This window comes from Schistocerca cancellata, chromosome 9, assembly GCF_023864275.1.
Source record: "Schistocerca cancellata isolate TAMUIC-IGC-003103 chromosome 9, iqSchCanc2.1, whole genome shotgun sequence".
NCBI lineage: Eukaryota > Metazoa > Arthropoda > Insecta > Orthoptera > Acrididae > Schistocerca > Schistocerca cancellata.
The window spans coordinates 137,626,701-137,647,861 of record NC_064634.1 but is presented as its reverse complement, the minus strand read 5'-3'; positions in this window follow the sequence as shown (position 1 = coordinate 137,647,861).

Here is a 21,161-nt window from a genome sequence, read left to right as displayed (position 1 = left end):
GTTTTGTCACGAGGTAATGCTACAGTTGGACCACGCACTACCTACGCCCACAATTTACGAAGATACACTTAGACTGTTAGAACTTGACATCAAAGTTAATTGTAAATGTGTGGCACAAACGCACCCATGCTTCGCTCCCGCCCGGTAGAGGGAACGTGTTCCCGTCGCTCCTTAGGCTTTGCTGTTATGACTGTATTCGTCCATGTTTGAAATGACCTTCAAAACATTTTTTTTCAGCTACAATCACATAGCCCAAAATGTTTACCTATTTTCTTGCGAACTCAACCACCTGACACCACACTTTTAGGGCATATAGCAAACTTCCTAATGCAACAAAATAAAAGCCGACGATCGAGCATGCTCAAACCTTCAGTATCAGCTGGCCTTCGTCCTACGTACGTCCTCAGCTGCTGAGATGGAGCGTGCAGCTACACACAAGGCAATACAGTAACTCGCAATACAACCAGCGTTTGAACCGTGTTTCCAAGACTATTTACAAATCCTATTATGAACCCGCGGATTCAAATCAACCCGTTCGGAAGAAATAACTTCTAGAGTGTACGAAGGTTTTCTACGCGAGATGTGAAGGCGTACGTGTCACGATACGATTCAACCCATGGTGTCTTTTTCTTACATTTAGATACATACTCCCAAAGCCACCTAACTGTGTGTGGAGTAGGGTACCTTATGGCTCCACCATTACACACCTCACCCCCTTTTTGCCTGTTCTATTGCTAAGTGACGCGTATGAAGAATGAGTCGCAGGAAGTAGCAGGTGCCCGATTCTTCTTGGAACGCATGCTTTCGGAATCTCAGCAGTAAGCCACTATGTTGTTACCAGCTCCTCTTGTAGCAGCTGGCACCGGAGTTTGTTGATCATCTCCGTAACGGTGTCTAGCTTACTAAAATAACCCTATCGAAACTCGCCGCTCTTCGACAGGCCATTTCTGTCCTATTAATACAATCTAGGTAGAGGTCCCAGACTGATTAGGAACAAACTTGCGGATTTCTGAACAAGAAATACCATACGCCAGATGTAAGAAACTGTTTGATTTCAAGTTTTGTGAGAGTCTTGAAACTGTGGGAAGGGGATGTTACAGACTGGCAGTCTTTGATTTTCTTCTTCAAGAATTTGAAGGTAATTGGATATGAATTTACTAAATCATGTGGCGTTTGTGCTATTCAGGGCGGGGAGGGGCTGGGATTACTTATGTGTATCTGTTCCCACATTCCCGTTCCTCAGCCGGCTAGGAACTATTCAACAGGGCCCTAATATTCAAATCCCTTAATGTGCGCTACTGACATTTAACTGAAATTGTATGTCTTGGGCCTGGATATACGTCTTAATGCGTACTGAAATCATTGCCCTCTGGGGACAAGACACCGACCTGTGAAGTGCATTGTCTGTTCCTTGGACGAGTATCTGATTTCGATGGTTTGATGTTTATTCTTCATTTTTCGTTTTTGTTTAGAGCTGTACGTTCGACGTTACTCCAAGTAAGTCTATGTGGGCTTTATTTCTGTCCTACACCCCAAATTCCTAAGAGTTTATGTAAACCCCGGAGAAGAAACGTTCCGCCCTATTTCACGAAATGATGTTCATATGAAACAAGATTTGTGTTGACTATTAACACTATGCCCTCCGGCGACACCACAGTGGTGTCGTGCGTCTAGTATCGCGCAGTGGCCTGCGACAGCACTTAAGTATGTTTTGCATTCTGTTGGTGTTTTGTTTAGGTAACAATATGTTACGTCAACAAATACGTGCCGTTTTGTCATGGCAGACGAAAGAGACGATAGGATTATTAACGATGAATACGCGGACGTCTTGTCTGACGTTTCGGACGACTTGGACGAATTGGAAGGAGACACTGAGTATCAAAAATATGAAAGTGAAGCAGAATCGTCAGAAGATGGTGAAATACGTCCAAGAAGAAGTCGGCGAACGCTACGGTTGCCAACTGATTCGGATGAATGAGAGGAAGACGACAGTGCACAGTGGTCAGACTTTGATTTACCGTGGATCAACTATAAATTTGAAGGATCTCCCGGTGCAAACATATTTCCCAAGGATACACTGAGCGTAGAGGATATCGTAGAATTGTAAATTGGAAACGATCTAGTTGAATATATTAGCAACGAAACCAGCAAATACTACAGTCACAATTGCAATAGAAGTACTGGATAAAAAATGCCTAATCTGTCGACGTTACGGGACCCGAACTTGGAAAATGACTTGGGCTTTCTATCCTTATGGGAATTGCAAAAAAAAAGGAAGGATCAATGATTATTGGTCAACGACTCCGTTGATGGACACACCAATATTTCTCAAAACGATGTCCTGCAAACGATTCAGCCAAATATTTTCATTTTAACATTTTTCCGGCAACAACAAAGAGGATACTGCCGACCGGCTTTTCAATGTGCAGTTCGTAAATGATTATTTTTCCAGAAAGTTTAAAGACACTTTTAATCGAAGTCGAAACATCTTAATTGATCAAGGAATGATACCGTGGCGTGGACGGTTACATTTTAAAATTTACAATCCGTCGAAAATTACGAAATATGGCATGTTCATTCGGAAGCTGCGTCATTCGAGTACGGGCCACAGTTACTCAGTCAACATATATATAGCGGCACTAGGCAGCCTAGAGCAGAAACAGTGATGGAACTATTGACAACTTCTTATGGAAAGTGGCACCATCTCTACATGGATAATTATTATAACAGTGTAAAACTTGCAGAGAAGTTACTTGAAAAGAAAATTCGAGTTTGTGGAACGATACGGCAAAATATTAGATCTCCGCAAAAACTTAAAGCGCGCAAAAGTCAATGTGTTTGAAGCTTGTCATCAACGGAAAGGTGATGTACTCCCGCAAGTATGGAGAGCTTCGAAACCTAAAACGATACGAATGATCTCTACAATATATAATGCAAAGAAAATTTAGGAAAAACCAATTACACAATAAAAAACCTGAAAGTGTATTAGACTACAACAAATACATTGAAGTAGTGGATCGGGCAGAGCAATATTTGAATTATTGCCATATACAGGGTGTTACAAAAAGGTACGGCCAAACTTTCAGGAAACATTCCTCACACACAAAGAAAAGATGTTACGTGGACATGTTTCCGGAAACGCTTAATTTCCATGTTAGAGCTCATTTTAGTTTCGTCAGTATGTACTGTACTTCCTCGATTCACCGCCAGTTGGCCCAATTGAAGGAAGGTAATGTTGACTTCGGTGCTTGTGTTGACATGCGACTCATTGCTCTACAGTACTAGCATCAAGCACATCAGTACGTAGCATCAACAGGTTAGTGTTAATCACAAACGTCGTTTTGCAGTCAGTGCAATGTTTACAAATGCGGAGTTGGCAGATGCCCATTTGATGTATGGATTAGCACGGGGCAATAGCCGTGGCGCGGTACGTTTGTATCGAGACAGATTTCCAGAACGAAGGTGTCCCGACAAAAAAAAAATGGCCCTGAGCACTATGGGACTCAACTGCTGTGGTCATAAGTCCCCTAGAACTTAGAACTACTTAAACCTAACTAACCTAAGGACATCACACACATCCATGCCCGAGGCAGGATTCGAACCTGCGACCGTAGCGGTCGTGCGGTTCCAGACTGTAGCGCCTTTAACCGCTCGGCCACTCCGGCCGGCGTGTCCCGACAGGAAGACGTTCGAAGCAATTAATCGGCGTCTTAGGGAGCACGGAACATTCCAGCCTATGACTCGCGACTGGGGAAGACCTAGAACGACGAGGACACCTGCAATGGACGAGGCAATTCTCCGTGCAGTTGACGATAACCCTAATGTCAGCGTCAGAGAAGTTGCTGCTGTACAAGGTAACGTTGACAACGTCACTGTATGGAGAGTACTACGGGAGAACCAGTTGTTTCCGTACCATGTACAGCGTGTGCAGGCACTATCAGCAGCTGATTGGCCTCCACGGGTACACTTCTGCGAATGGTTCATCCAACAATGTGTCAATCCTCATTTCAGTGCAAATGTTCTCTTTACGGATGAGGCTTCATTCCAACGTGATCAAATTGTAAATTTTCACAATCAACATGTGCGGGCTGACGAGAATCCGCACGCAATTGTGCAATCACGTCATTAACACAGATTTTCTGTGAACGTTTGTGCAGGCATTGTTGGTGATGTGTTGATTGGGCCCCATGTTCTTCCACCTACGCTCAATGGAGCACGTTATCATGATTTCATACGGGATACTCTACCTGTGCTGCTAGAACATGTGCCTTTACAAGTACGACACAACATGTGGTTCATGCACGATGGAGCTCCTGCACATTTCAGTCGAAGTGTTCGTACGCTTCTCAACAACAGATTCGGTGACCGATGGATTGGTAGTGGCGGACCAATTCCATGGCCTCCACGCTCTCCTGACCTCAACCCTCTTGACTTTCATTTATGGGGGCATTTGAAAGCTCTTGTCTACGCAACCCCGGTACCAAATGTAGAGACTCTTCGTGCTCGTATTGTGGACGGCTGTGATACAATACGCCATTCTCCAGGGCTGCATCAGCGCATCAGGGATTCCGTGCGACGGAGGGTGGATGCATGTATCCTCGCTAACGGAGGACATTTTGAACATTTCCTGTAACAAAGTGTTTGAAGTCACGCTGGTACGTTCTGTTGCTGTGTGTTTCCACTCCATGATTAATGTGATTTGAAGAGAAGTAATAAAATGAGCTCTAACATGGAAAGTAAGTGTTTCCGGACACATGTCCACATAACATATTTTCTTTCTTTGTGTGTGAGGAATGTTTCCTGAAAGTTTGGCCGTACCTTTTTGTAACACCATATTATATATATATATAATTCTCAATTTTTTTATTGAAAGTGCGTGATTTGTGGATGAAAGACCATGTTCCTGCTTATGAGCAAAACTTGGCGGTTGCCGCTACATCGCGTACGTCTCATCATGATTCGGTTGACAGACTTTCCAGTCACATAAAGCAACACCCCAGCTAATACTTATTTCCGAAACGAATAAACGAAAACGAAGGCACTGCCATGTATGTGCCGTGTGCGTTACATCTTGGAGACTGTTTTTCTCCATATCATGCCGAAGAGAAGTACTAAGTACCAAAGACAATGCAAATAAATATAGGAAACAAATATTGTATTTATTTACATATGTAGGTCTTCGAAATTTTATGAAAGTAGGGGAACAGGGTTTTGAACTTATAAGAACTAACGACGAGATTAGTAAAACTTAACAATTTATAATCTCCCGATAATGTCAAGAACGGCCAGCGACAAGCCAAGTAATGCCAACTAGCGCTGCAGGCGCCAAGAGAATACATTTGTACGAGACGTGCGGACGGCAAAGTGTTAGGCCCTAAATCAATTATCACACTCCACGATGATCATTGATGCTTCTTCTAACTGCTAACAGGGAGGAGGAAGAACTGGTACACTTTTTTAATCAGTTTTTGAACGAATATCACAGGCACTGCGCCTCATTTTTTCTACCCACCTCTACGTTTATCATAGACACAAACTCATTTCAATAAAAGATCTTGCCTGGCGCAACGTAAAAGCATTACTTCAGTCAGTTACACCGTACACCGACAGGCGGTTCATCAAGTTTGTAACTTCTCCTCATAGCGGCATTGGTGCACCGTTGCTCCTTGACGGTCGATCCATTGTAGCCCTGCTGTCGCGGCACATGCTGGTATGGCCTGGTACTTGTGTCCAAACCGCATCTGACTACTGCTTGAAGGCCAATCAACCATATTAGAATTGGTTTCGGAACAGATTCACACACGGTGTATTTCCCCAACTGTGACTTAATCCTGTCGCTCAGCAATATTTGTCTTTACATCTTCCTACACTTATTAGTTGTTAGAGAAAGAATCAGAAGCTCGTGCTGACTCGCTATCAAGGCGCCTTCGATTCCCGACCGATTGGGAATTTACTCCGCTTGGGAGAGACGTAGACGGCCAAACTTCCCAGAAGGGGACTCCCGGACGCGTATGCCACACGCAGATTTCATTAGAGAAAGTAAAACAGGCGAGTGGACAGTCTACGTAGGCGGATCACTGCAATCATGCGAGTATGCACAGTTAAAATTCGCTAAAATGCGAAGTATTACACAGAAAGAAAATATTTTTGTATCTGCGTAGACTTAACTGTTCTCGTCTTGTAATTTGCGTAAATGGGTGGCTTCGGTCACAGCTCCTCGAGAAGTCTCATTTGGCTTATGAAATATTGTGCAAATTTCAGAAAGAAATTTGATGTCTTAATTTTTTACGCTATGCAAATATGTTTAAAAGCTTTTTGCAGTTAACACCAATCTGAAACCTTCTGATCTTCACAGTCGATTTTTTTTCCGAGTTTTTTGAGTTGTATCGTACTGCTTTAGGAAATGCATATCCGGACAGCGTCGCTGAAATGGAATATAAAGAAAATCGAAGATGGGCAGTCCAGCAACTTCCTGTAACGAAACGTCCACCGTACGGACTCCACAACAAAACCTTCGTCACACGGTACGACTTGGCTAACGTTGACGTGGCGCTCTAACGGTTTCGCGACGTCTCTTCCTGTTATTTCACTTTGAGGAGCCATTTTGGCACGTGATACACAACATAAATTCTGCGATATTTCGGCAACTTACTATGGAAAGTAGAAGCAATATGAAGCAACATGGACGCATATAAAGAGGGGGGTTCAGGGTGTCCTGACCCCCTTATGTTACGTAAATATTACCGGAATATCCCCTTTGTCAACCCCTATTCCCCAAGTTAGTAGTCACGCATCGCAATTGGTTGAGGTGGCAAAAAACCATGGAGTTGTTGTGCAGAAAACGATAGCTGTGCCCTGTATTGTAGTTTGTCTCTCCCCCCCCCCCCTCTCCCACACACCCTCCAAGTCACATCGCTATGCGCGCCACGGACTTAAGTCAGTCGAAGGCGTAGCTTCCACTCAACAATTAACGGTGAAACTTTCGGGCATCATGATCCAACCGAGCCTGAACTTCGTGTGTGTGATTAATCACGATTGAAAAACTATAAAACTTGAAAGTCAGAACTCTTTTGGATTTCGATCATCAGGGAATATATTCTTGAATGTATCTACGCAGACTATGTTTCAGCTCAAGCACTGGTAACAATGATTTAACAGATCTCTTATCTTATAACGTGGTCATGGATAAATTTATTGGGCGAGGCACTGATGGCACTACAGTGATGAGCAGCCAGTTACAAAGTTTGAGAACAATTTCAGAACGACAACCAAGAGCGCAATACATACACTGTGTGGCGCACATTAGTAATTTAGTTTTCTAGAGCATTCATGCGAGATACCTACGATATGGAAATACAAATTAGCCTCTCTCATTCGACGCTTATCTCCCTTTGTGAGACGCGGTGGACCGAATAGTATATGGCTGTATAAGGATTTGTAGAAATGCTTCCTGTAGTACACCCAACACTTGAGACACTTCAAGACGCTGCTAGCAGGGATGTCCCCACTCAAGCGTACAAAGAGCAGACCACCTTAGAAAATAGTTTGTTGTGTCGATAGTTATACTAAGCAAAGTTTTTCGACGTACACCGAACCTGAACAAAGTAATGCGGAAGGTCACTGTGGACTTAACAAACGCTTGTAGCTATTTGAAAACAATAAAAACTACTTTGCAAAATATTCGGAATGAAAGTCAATTCTCAACCTTTTCGAGCAGGCGGAACAGATGAGACCAAGTGACAGTCGTTCAAAGAACGACTGGAAGGCAAACCCAGCGCAGCAAAGTCCCAGGAGAAACTGCCGAAATATATTACCCACGAAACTTATTTTATCCTTTCATTGAATGTATGATTACTGAACTCTATGGTCATTTTAAAGCACATGAAAAACGATGGGAGAGATTCAGATGCTTTTGCCTGAGGAAAGCAGTAAATATTCCATGACAAAAGAATGTCTTAAAAAGATAGCACGAATGTTTGTGGGGTGAAAATTCAGGCACAGTGTTTCTGACTGAATATCGGATATGGCACCACCAATGGAAAACTGTAGAGCAAACACCTGCAACTGCAACAAAACCTATTGATCAGTGCAATGACCCGTTTTTCCCTTACATGAAAATCTCTATCTTACCTACACTACCAGAAAGCCTACAGACGCTAAAAACTTACATTAGAAATAAAATGGGGGATCACAGACTTACTGTCTTGTCTTGTTCATCGTGATCTGGCAGTGTACGTAGATTCTGAAGAAATTATAAATAAGTTGTCAGTAAGACATAAAAGGCTAAATATAATGTTTCAAAGTCATTTTTGTTATTTATTTACAGTAACTTACGACCTAAAAATGCCACAGTGTCACAAACTAAAATATAAACAAAGAATACTGTAATAATATTGTAATATTTTATTATGTAACACAATGATATAATTTACTGATATATAAATATCCACAATTTTGTATTTGTATCTTTAATCATCCATGAGTACCTTATTACACACATTACATACTTTTTATTTGAAGATGCCTAGATTAATTAGTGCTTACCCGCAGCTTTACTTACACGTGATGTGATTTCTAATGTGCTTATGAGATTTTTATTTTCCAAGAGATTGATTTTACTGAGGATAAATACCAGCTCTTTGTTATGATGTGAACGAAGTTCTGTGCAAAATCTAGTTTACCTTCCGAAAGTGCAGTGAGGGACACACCCTTTTTAAAAGCTATAGGCATGTCAGTGAGAGCCACTAACGTTCCCTATGTACAAACCGAACACGCTACACGCCAATTTGTATTAATTGTCGGGCTCAGTAGAAGCCCACATTCGGCGGATTTTGTGTTATACCGTACACACTATAAATATATGTTGTTTCTAACCACCAGAATACATAACGTCAGGTGACGCGTCGTTATTGGTGGTCAAAGAATTTTCGTATTTAGTTATTTTCGCGTTACAATTCGCCTGTTACGAAAGAAAGCCGTTTCAACGGAACAGCACATTGAATATCACCGAAAAACGCATCGATGTTGTTAGGATCTGTTATAACTGTCAATAACATATCAGAGATTAAAGCCTTTAGAGAACCTCAACATAGATGTTGTGTCCGTAGAAAATTTTAAATTTTATTCTTGCTTTTGTGACCATAATAAGAGTCCAGGCTCCATAGGCAAACAACCAGCCGACATTAAGAAATAGTCCACCAGGACGTAGGGACAAGATGAGTGGCAGAGGCTGCCGAGTATGGCTTGTTGATCAAATAATTTAGTGTTTGACTTCCTGCCAGAGGAAGCAGCATGAATCAAAATTGTGCAATGGAAGACGCAAACACCAGGGCGATAATACAGCAAGAGAGAGTGCCAGTCATGTGCAGAAAAGACTCGTGTGGAACCAAATTAAGTTGTGTACAGCTAGAAACGAAAGTGTCGTATGGAACCATAGGAATTCTTGTGCAATCAGACCACTTAGAAATGAAAGGGTCGTGCAAAACAAATTAACTTGTGTGCACCCAAGTATATGAGAAACGAAATGAAAGGCCAGGCAGCGGAATAACTAGAGGCACAGATTCAGATGCAGATTCAGATTCAGAGCCAATGCCGGCAGTATGGAGATTCCGCAGTGAGACGCCAGCGGGATCGAGTAGGCCTCTAGCAGCCGATACAGCTGGTAAAGACTTCAACTACGAGAAGACGGTGATACTCAGGTGGACACCCAGGAACTGCAGGTCAAGTAGGATTTTTAGAGTTTTATTGGAATAGCGTTGAACAGAGGCTGTTAGTCTTTGTCTCATTTACTTAGAGAGATTTCAGTGCTAACCAAGAACAAGTGATTGCTTTGTACTTGTTTCTTATATGAACCGGCAATTGGCTTTGAAGTAGCTAGTCCGAATAAATAGACTGAATCTTACTAAGGGGTTTATGGTCCAACACCTCACAGAAGTATATGTGAGACTAAACTTAATAGAAACTGACCGATCTTTTCTGCCTATTGCAATTGTGTAACCTATTTTCAGGAAACTTATTTGCTTTAAACCAAGGAGATTCTGTCCCTCTCATCTCCGATGTAAAGGTTGACAGCAAGTTATAACTAACCCATTGTCGTTAACGTCCAGCTTGCGCTACGCAGTTCGCACTTACTTCATTGTGGTATAGTGAGGCTGTGCCGGGACGCGACATAGAATACAAGGTCGATAGTGGCAGCGCTTCAGCTTAGCGTAGTTAGTAGGGACCGAACGTTACCGAGTGGTAAGGCTCGATTCGATCGTAGGAGGATTCAGGTCCCGCTGTATCCTATTTTTTCCAGCTTCGCGTTTGCTAAAAAGTGTGTAACTTTCTTATGAAACTAACAGAAAGAATTTGTCGTATTTGATAAGTGCAGATATAAATGCACTCTGTATCAGGAGAGAGCTTGTTCGATTTTGGGAACTTATTATCTGATGTCCTTACTGAATGGACATGTATCTTTCCTCCTTGTTTTATTACATTTTTACGGATATTGTTTTATTAATGCACGCCAGAGACAGAACAACATGCCTAGCATATGGAGAATGGAGGAAATGTGCGTTTTAACAGAGCTGAAGCGGGAATTTTACGCGCACCCATTGGCGAAATAAAGTGGACAACGGCCGCTGCAGAGTGCCGATAGCGCAAAACGCAAAATCACGCTAACCAGTGCTCTCAGTGTGATGCCGGCACTGTATGCCGACACGTCGAACGTCCCGCCCGCGTGGGGAGCGCGGCGAGCCGTGGCGGCAGAGCTGCCGCCGTGTGCTGTGCGTGCTGTGCTGTGCTACGGTGTGGTGTGGTGGTGGTGGTTGTGGTCCCGGCCAGCCTCCGGCAGCGAGCGCGCGTGGGCTCGCGGCCGCTCCTCCCACGTCCCTGCGGGCGCTAATTGTTTGATAGCCTAGCCTTGTGGTGACGTCACGAGCCGGGCCCAGGCAGACAGACCGCCGTCCTACGCCTCGGTCAGCGCGCCTGTCTACACCTCCAGACGTTCCAGTGTGCATTACAGCTCGTTATCTGGGATAGCCGACTCCGCTATAGTCGAAGGTGCGCCGTGATCCGTTATACCCTATCTGAGAACTCGCGCAGAGAGCCATGTCTCTTATGCATTAGAGAGGCATGCGGAGCAAAGTGAAACGTGATCTAAACCAATATAGGAAAGTGCTGCAACACGAGATGGGGAAGGTCCACCACCGCAGCAGTCTTGTGGACGTACATACAGCAAGTCGCCAGCGTAAGAAACAAGATTCATCAAAGAAAACGTGTCATTCGAAAATTAAATTTATTCCTTCGGAGAAATACAACCAGCAACAAAAGAAAGACACGATATAAAAACTTAGAATAGCTCGCATTTACAGGGTGACATTATTAAACTATATAGAAAAAATGTAAATTAGTTACAAACTACAGCGTGAAGGTCGCTACAGATATTTGGATTTAGCTTATGACATTTTCGATATGCCTGCCATCATTGGCGATGATGTGGCGCAGGCGAGCAAAATTCTGCATGACCCGTTTAAGTGTCGGAACGTCGATACCTCCTGAATGGCTGTTTTCAGCTCAGCAGTCAGCAATGTTTTTGGGGTTATTGATGTACAGCTTTTCATTAATATAGCACCACAAAAAGGAGTCTCATGTGTTCATATCAGGAGGATATGGCGGCCAATCGAGACCCATACCAATGCTTTTGGGTACCACAGGGCCAGAATACGGTTCCCAAAGTGCTCCTCCAGGTCATCGAACACACTCCTGCTTCGATGTTGTCGAGCTCCGTCTTGCATGAACCACATCTTGTCTAAATCAAGGTCACTTTGGATAATGGGATGAAATCTTCCAAAACCTTCACATGCACTTCGGTAGTCACCGTGCCATCAAGGAATATCGCACCGATTATTCCGCGACTGGATACTTCACACCACACAGTCACACGTAGAGTGCGAAGAGACTTCTCTGTCGCGAAATGCGGATCCTCAGTCCCCTAAAGGAGCCAATTTTGCTTACTGACGAACCCATTCAAATTGAACTGGGCTTCGTCGCTAAACCAAGCCATACCGCGCATACTAATTACCATCAATCCCCGCGACAAACCGTGCCGTTTGAACGTCCTAATACAACCCATTCAGATATGATAGAGTCGTTTCATATAGTTCAATGTATATCCATTTATAAGCATGGGTCCGAAGTGTCTAAAATTACCATCTGCTCGTCACTGAATGGTTTACTAAAGGTTAATTACTTTAGCCTCAGGATTAAACCACATCATAAATGAACTGGCGAGTAAAATCCAACTGACGAGTAAAATCCAACTGATGAGTAAAATGAACTAACCAATAAAATGACTGAATGCTGCAAACAACTTAAAACACACACACACACACACACACACACACACACACACACAATATAATCCAAAGTCTTTTTTGGTAAGAAATATAACCTAACTTTTTCCAGTTCTGTCAGTACCCTGACAACTCGAAATAGACATATTCTGAGAAACGTTTTAGTAACAAATATTTGAGTGATTTGTATATGCCGTATGGCGAGCACCAGTGGCTTCAAACACGTCGCAAATAAATTAATGTAATAATATTCATAATCTTTCAAAATTGCTACTCGTTACGGCGGAAAAACTGTGTTACAACGTACAGCCGTGCAAAACTAAACTCCAAATAAGACAAATGATTATATAGGTAATTTCAGGCGCACTTCCAGTGTATTTCCTAATACATTATAGCGTCTGGCTCATTCTTTCCCCTCTGTGGTTACGGTACCATTCAAAAACCAACCACCCGCAAGGTTAGGTGCTGTCAAAAAAGTCGTTGCTACCGACTTGAGCAATTTCTTTCAAGTTTAAGGAGTTGCAGAGACTTGGACAAAATTCCCATTTCACCTAATGAATGGCGGCTCTCTTGAAATGTGGATAAATTTAAGAATGCCTATATAAAAGAGAAGGAACCGAATAATGCCTAGTTACAAGATCAGTGGGGGATACCACAAACAGATGGAATCATGTAATTCTGTAGGAGTAATACTAAGAAGTCACAAGGAACGAGACGAACGTGTAATGATAGTATTAGGAATGACAGATGAAAGACAATTGTGACGTGTGTTCTGGGAGAACTCAAAAGATCTGTGAAGAAAATCGCATAAAATACAACGGCGTGACCAACTTTAAAGTACTGTTCTAGTGCTCTAAGTCCTTAAGAAGTGGGCATGACAACCGACATCGAAGGAATTCCGAAATGCACAACCCGCACGAAAGTGTACCAGGAACGCTCGGGGAACTTACAATGAGAATCTTTGGAACACACGCAAATTAGCTCTTGCGAAACCCAGGTTGGTAAATTTAGAGAACTTTTATTCGAAGAAAACTCTGTGACCACTGTCCTGTCACCATCTTGTGTCTCGTGTATGGTTCATGAGAATTAGGTAAGGGGGATTAGGGCGCGCAGAGCATATACAGTGTCTTCCCATCGCTAAATATGCGAATGGAATAGGAGAGTGACTGTAGATGAATAAGGCGGGAAAACCTGTGCCGCTTTTTATCATTTAGTAACTCTGCTCCTATCTCGTGAGAGAGATCGCTCGGTGTACACAGGACAACGGCGACGACATTTGTGCCGAGCTCCGGAAGCCGACGTGCCTCTGCCCGCCACCCCACCCCTTGCCCTCGCCGTGACCCACGAGGGGGCCCGGACGGCTCGTGTTCGCGTCACTCGACGCGCTGACGTCACACGTCTCCAGTATCCCGGAGGTGACGCATCCCAGCCGGGGGCGCGCGCTGGGGTGCGAACCCAGCTCAAGCCCGCGGCGTTACAACTTAGGTTACCACGAAATAGAAAAAAAAAAAAAAAATCAACTCAGAGTGGCGTGCGCTCCACCTCTACGGTGTTAGGCAATCTTATCAGCTACGACGCAGACTAATAGCTATTAAAAACTGAATGATACTTGCAATAACCCTTCAGATAATGTCAAGGCAGTATACTAAATTCTAGAACACACAACAGACGAACTAGGCTTGACAATGCGAATGGAACCGGATATGCAATTAGAGCATGAATCATAAGCTTAATGATGCTGCAAATTACCCACAGGAGTGTCTGCCATAAAGGCAGAGGTGTTAGCCATTTTAGAAGCCGTTAAGCATGCAGTAAACTGTAAAGGAAATAGTTTTGCTGTCGGTTCGGAGTCTCTGTTTCTAATCACGACCCTGAAAACCCGTTTTGCAGAAGCAGCAACAACAGCAGCAAACACCCTGACGTCTATCAAGTTACTCAGCAATTCATCAGTCTCCAAATCAGCTCAAAAATGTCATGAATTTCGATCAATGTCATTAAACTCGAACGAAGGTCACGGCTGCATTCGCATCAACGAAGACGCTGACGAATTGCCTAAGAAAGTGCAGCTTCTGGCATACCACACCACCCAAAGGTACCGCAGACTGGTCTCTTACAGTGACTTACCGATGGGCATGTCGTGGCAAGAAGAGTGGAGTAGAGGAACTGACGACACAGCGAATCGTCATACAGAGACAATGCGTGTAGCCCCAACAGCTCACTGAATACCAAGCAAAAAATATCTATTTCATACAAATGAAGCAAGTATGAAATAAGTTTCTTTTTAAGAAAGGAACATCTACATCGAGTAGGACTAATTGACGCCACTGTTTTTGGATGTGGAGACGAAGAAGATGAACCACATATTAAGATTTACCGAGAAGGAAGCCAGGATACGTGAAATACTAAAACAGGGTGTATACGTGGACAGGGAAAAAAAATTCCCGGATTAATTCCCGGATTTCCCGGTTAAAAATACTTTCTCCCGCGTGAAAAAAACCTTTTCCGTGTTAAGTGACATATTTTCCATGCGAAACTTATCAATCCTTTGAATGGTTATGACTTTATACACGGGCGTTGAATTTCCCGGCACTTAAGGAACCGAGACTAAGGGGAAGAGACACGTTTTGGAAATATCTTTGATGTACCACAACATGTACGCTGCGTATTTTCGTATTATGAAAATATACATTGGAATTCCACCAAACACCGCATGTTACTTTCCGTATCATTGAAATCGAGATTATGATGCGCTTTTGTAAGCTAGTCATACCTCATGTCACGTGATCTCGCCAGCCGATGACGGCGGATATTCAGAGCATAGGACACGTTATGTAGTCATCTAACTGCAACATCACTGTTAAGTAGCGCGAATACACAAACTGGGAAAGTTAATAGTTTAAATATATACATAGTGTTGTTACAAGAAAAGCTTTCACATATAATATTGATCTCTAAGGTTAACAAGCTGCAAGAGAAGTTAAGATTCCGCATATAATGTTCATCTTTTTGCGCGTGTTACACTTTAAGAGTCGCACAAATGTGCCAGTAAAACTTTTAATAAAGACAAATGTCTGATCTTTAGGGTTCGAAATTCTTCTAAATGGCTCGTCATCAAAGAGTTAATTTTTAGATGAGAGTCAAACGCTCTGTGATTTAAGAAATTCATGCTATATTCTCGCACATAATTCAACTTGCGTAAAAGGATATTTACTTTGAAAGTAACGCCTTTCAAGCAACCATTCACAATATTTTCCCGCGACTTATTAGAAATAGGTTCGTTTCAGCAATTGCCTGAGAGCGCAAATAACAGGCGACACCGCGCTTGCGCAGCTACCATGACGTAGGAAGCCCGTAAGTACGTACGTATAAAACACTGAAAGATAATACATTGTCATAAAAGAAACAAGACATCAGAGGATACCCCAAGAGCATCGGAATTTCGTGAACCATACTGAAATGTGCACATTTAAAGTGCATACTTAAAGTGCACATTCGTATGTCCAGATTCCGAACAAAGTAGACCTCGACCTGATATTAAGCTTTTCAGTGTGGTTTTCGGGACTTAAATTTTCTTGGAGCACCAGTACTGTATTACATCATGTTTGGTTTTTTATTATGGCATAATGCCATACGTGCTAGAAGATGAAAACGTGTACTTGAAATGCAGCGAACAGTTGAAACTAGCTACTACCGGTACTATGGAATTAAATATTTCGTTTCAAATACATATACTGCCTCTGCGGAAAAGGTTAATAAAAGCCAAATTTCTTTAGCAAAGAGACAAAAATAACTTCACGGTCAGGAAAGGTGGAAATAAAATAAAATCTGAAACTAATAACATATTTTAGCCTTCTGTAATTATGTGAATGTATTTTAATTCACTTGATAGCTCCCGACCACAGACATCCGTTTTGTTTTCATTTGACGTGAGTAAACGAGGGAGAAACAGCAAAATCACTAAATGTGAACACCGGTGACGTGGAGACTACCCACTATATATCAGACTGCTCTGCGTATCAGCCCCGGATCTACGATATTTGCGACCCGGGTCAATACTAAAAAAAATCGAATTTTCAATAACATGTTCATCTAGTAGCGCACATCTTTCTGAAAAGCCTGAAACATAAAACGTGTGTTCGAGGAAATGTAAGACATGTTATTTTGTCTTAAGTTTGACGAAGTGCAGTGCCACGTCTCTTCAGACAGCATTCTTCTATCGCACGTCACTATTTCGCTCTGTGGAATTGAAACGTGTATATTTTGTAGTGGATACCATCAAACTGTATTCAGGACAGTGGAAATCGGAATGTCCTGTGATGCCTCTCCTGCTCCCAGTCAGCCGGTTTGATAGCCTGCCCCTCTAAAAAAAAAAAACTCGCAGTTAATAGCGAATGGGATTATTTGTAATCGGGATAACAAGAACTCTTCAGAAAATTTGCACTCTTTATTGTCTATTAGCTAATAACTTGCTGTTTTGTGTGACAAAATTAAATATAGGATACATAAAACCAATTAAGAGCCAAGCAATAAAATACACATTTCTTCAATTAGCTCCTAGCATTTTTTCTATGTAATCTTGCTACAGCTTTACATGGCGTGCTTTCCTTTCTGCGAAAGAATTTATTACCTCATCAAAGTTCGTCAAACGTTTTGCTACATGAAAAATCGAAATGTCGTTATCTAGAACTGAAGAAGCTGTTAATACGAATAATACCCAAGACTGGTGTGGTATCTCGATCTGCTTACGTCTATTTTGTCACTGTCTGCTAGATAAAACAAAATAGGCCTTTCTCAAAAATGGTTCAAATGGCTCTGAGCACTATGGGACTTAACAGCTGTGGTCATCAGTCCCCTAGAACTTAGAACTACTTAAACCTAACTAACCTAAGGACATCACACACATCCATGCCCGAGGCAGGATTCGAACCTGCGACCGTAGCAGTCGCGCGGTTCCGGACTGCGCGCCTAGAACCGCGAGACCACCGCGGCCGGCAGGCCTTTCTAATATTGCAGCAATTTAGTGACACACTTCTAATAAACGAGACTGTTTTGGCACAAATGGTCATTTTTATATAGCTCGACAGAATATAATTCAGGAAGTACCAATATCAAATGTCTGAGACCTACTACAAGCAAAAAGCTTTATCTTAGGAAATAGTTTCACATTTTATTCAGACGCACCAGCATGAGATCGAGTAGTAATATTACGAAATTTTTATATAAATTTGGAATTGTCTTATTCTTCCATAATTTGTGTGATGTTCCCGTTTCTTCTCCTTCCTCATTCAAACAAACAATCTTATCACCAATTGTGTAGCTATTCCTGCCATTGTCAAAATTTGTTCGCCGATTAACTTCACTAACCCTGGCAGAATCACAGGTTTAGTTATCCCACGATTATTCTCCGGTTAGGCGTTGTTACATGTTCGTACAACACATATTCCGCGTTACTTCCAGAATATAACTAAAGCGCCTGACAACTGGTCTTTACTAGTTTAACTATCTGGCCAAAAATTCTGTCAAAATTTCATTTTCTTAGATTCACCGAGAGGATAATACGTGATCTTTCTCACCTGTTATTTCTGTTGGTCGTTTATTTCCATTCTGGTTGTCTGAATCTATTGATTTCGCTAGTAATTATAACAACGTTGATCATTCGCAAACCCAATCAACCACATAATCAGACAGCGATTGGCATTCATCCGTTCGGCTTTACTCCGCTCAGCTTGTATAGCCCCGTCCCCTTTTGTCTGCAGAAAGTTTATTTCTAGATGCAACGAGGATTCTCCTGACAGAGACATAACGTGCACTATGCACGCATTCAATAACTTATGATTCTTTCAGAAATCAACTTAAAATGTGTTCAAAAATGTTCAAAAACCAACAGGGATCCGTTTCAAAATCATATGAATAATTGATAGACCAACGTGCGCTGGATGCTAGGCCCTTTGTGAAACAAGATTTTTTTCCCCTCAAGAATATGAATTTGGCGCCATCTTCTCCAGTAGCATCTAGCTACTTGCTGCGACGGCTTGCACAGCCAACAGCCACATTCCTGTAGCCAGAAGCGGGAGAATCTACTACTCAAACGCGACACAACTGCGCATGCGCATGAGCCCGCTCGTAACTGCTAAAACGAATCTAATGTAAACAGTTGACTTCACGCTTATAGGAGGCAATTTGTTGTTATGAAGCATTGCATCTGACTTCCTAAAGCTTTTGACACATTTTGCTGTTGGCACACGCTTGCATGAGCACTGTGTGTCGTCGTCGCAGAAGGCGCATTTCCTCTCTGCAATTTAAATTATTTTCGTTTTTTCATAAATGGTTCAAATGGCTCTGAGCACTATGGGACTTAACAGCTGTGGTCATCAGTCCCCTAGAACTTCGAACTACTTCAACCTAACTAACCTAATGCCATCACAAACATCCATGCCCGAGGCAGGATTCGAACCTGCGACTGTATAAGTCGCGCGGTTCCGGACTGAAGCGCCTAAAACCGTTCGGCCACCACGGCCGGCTTTCGTTATTTTCTCTGGTTTATAATTTATTGTTGAAGTGTTGTTCTGCAGAAGCGGGATACAGTAATATCCATTGTTAGAGTATCGGTTCTTACCAGTCAAAATTACAGAAATTTAACAGAAAACTAAAACAATGAAAAATTCCCGGAATTCTAAAAAATTCCCGGAATTCTAAAAAATTCCCGGAATTCTAAAAAATTCCCGGAATTCTAAAAAATTCCCGGAATTCTAAAAAATTCCCGGAATTCTAAAAAATTCCCGGAATTCTAAAAAATTCCCGTGTTTTCCCAGTTTTCTCCCGGATGAAAAAATTCCCGGGTTTTTCCCGGATCTCCCGGTTGTCCCGGGTCGTATACACACTGTAAAACAGTTAAGAGTTGGAGTAAGGACGTGAAAACGGGTCGTATGGTGAGTGGTGGCTGCAGATCTTCGTGAGGAAGGAAACTGGCGGCTAGAGGCAAGCTTCCGAGTTACAGTTCCGGCCCAGCACACAGTATAATCTGCCAGGAAGTGCGAACAGACGTCAGAGTTTATAAATCTCTGTAAAAATGTCTCATGAAGTACGATTGGCCATATAATCAGATATGGACCAAAAATTTAGATCCTACGAGGAACTCCTAATGTTTTGTTCTGCTGTAACGTGACAAAGACATGAAACTTCTTGGTAGATTAAAACTGTGTGCCGGACCGAGACTCGAACTCTGGACCTTTGCCTTTCGCGGGCAAGTGCTCTACCAACTGAGCTACCCAAGCACGACTCACGCCCCGTCCTCACAGCTTTACTTCTGCCAGTACCTCGTCTCCTACCTTCCAAACTTAACAGAAGCTCTCCTGCGAGGTTCGCCACTAACGCTGAACAAAAATTTTCCATTTTGACATTCACCACATGGATGTAGTCACTGGAGGCTGTTGCCCTCTTCCGTTTTACGTTTGGGGAGGAATGCTCAACGAAGCGTTCGCGTCCGAAGATTAGACTTCATTACTAAATATTGCCGGAAGATCTGGAATTTCATTAACATTACGAACACTTGTTACGTCTTTCAAATAAACGGAAGCTAGTCGTGTGATGACGCGCGAACCACGAGCTTTCGGCAGGCGACCGATCAGTAAAGTGTACTTTCTAGACCTAAGTACAATGTTACGCACTTATAACAGGGCTATTTGCTGACCATTATACCTGCAGTATACAGGGTGAACAAAAATTCACGCACACTGAAGCCACAGAACGATTGCTTGAATAGTAACTATAAAAATCGACTGCATGCAAAAGCTATCTGGCAACATTGTAATGACATGTACGACAAGTGTCTTGATTCAATGCTTAGCAGCCGCACTGCCCAGTTGCTGCAGTAGGTAGAGTTAGAATACTCTTGTTAGACTGTTCCATTCCAGGTCTAGAGATAAATTTCTTTCTCCTTTCTTTTCAAGTTTCGCTTTTCTCTTTTCCAGTTTCTCTTTTCTTTTCCAGTTTCTCTTTTCTTTTCCAGTTTCTCTTTTCTTTTCCAGTTTCTCTTTTCTTTTCCAGTTTCTCTTTTCTTTTCAAGTTTCTCTTTTCTTTTCAAGTTTCTCTTTTCTTTTCAAGTTTCTCTTTTCTTTTCAAGTTTCTCTTTTCTTTTCAAGTTTCTCTTTTCTTTTCAAGTTTCTCTTTTCTTTTCAAGTTTCTCTTTTCTTTTCAAGTTTCTCTTTTCTTTTCAAGTTTCTCTTTTCTTTTCAAGTTTCTCTTTTCTTTTCAAGTTTCTCTTTTCTTTTCAAGTTTCTCTTTTCTTTTCAAGTTTCTCTTTTCTTTTCAAGTTTCTCTTTTCTTTTCAAGTTTCTCTTTTCTTTTCAAGTTTCTCTTTTCTTTTCAAGTTTCTCTTTTCTTTTCAAGTTTCTCTTTTCTTTTCAAGTTTCTCTTTTCTTTTCAAGTTTCTCTTTTCTTTTCAAGTTTCTCTTTTCTTTTCAAGTTTCTCTTTTCTTTTCAAGTTTCTCTTTTCTTTTCAAGTTTCTCTTTTCTTTTCAAGTTTCTCTTTTCTTTTCAAGTTTCTCTTTTCTTTTCAAGTTTCTCTTTTCTTTTCAAGTTTCTCTTTTCTTTTCAAGTTTCTCTTTTCTTTTCAAGTTTCTCTTTTCTTTTCAAGTTTCTCTTTTCTTTTCAAGTTTCTCTTTTCTTTTCAAGTTTCTCTTTTCTTTTCAAGTTTCTCTTTTCTTTTCAAGTTTCTCTTTTCTTTTCAAGTTTCTCTTTTCTTTTCAAGTTTCTCTTTTCTTTTCAAGTTTCTCTTTTCTTTTCAAGTTTCTCTTTTCTTTTCAAGTTTCTCTTTTCTTTTCAAGT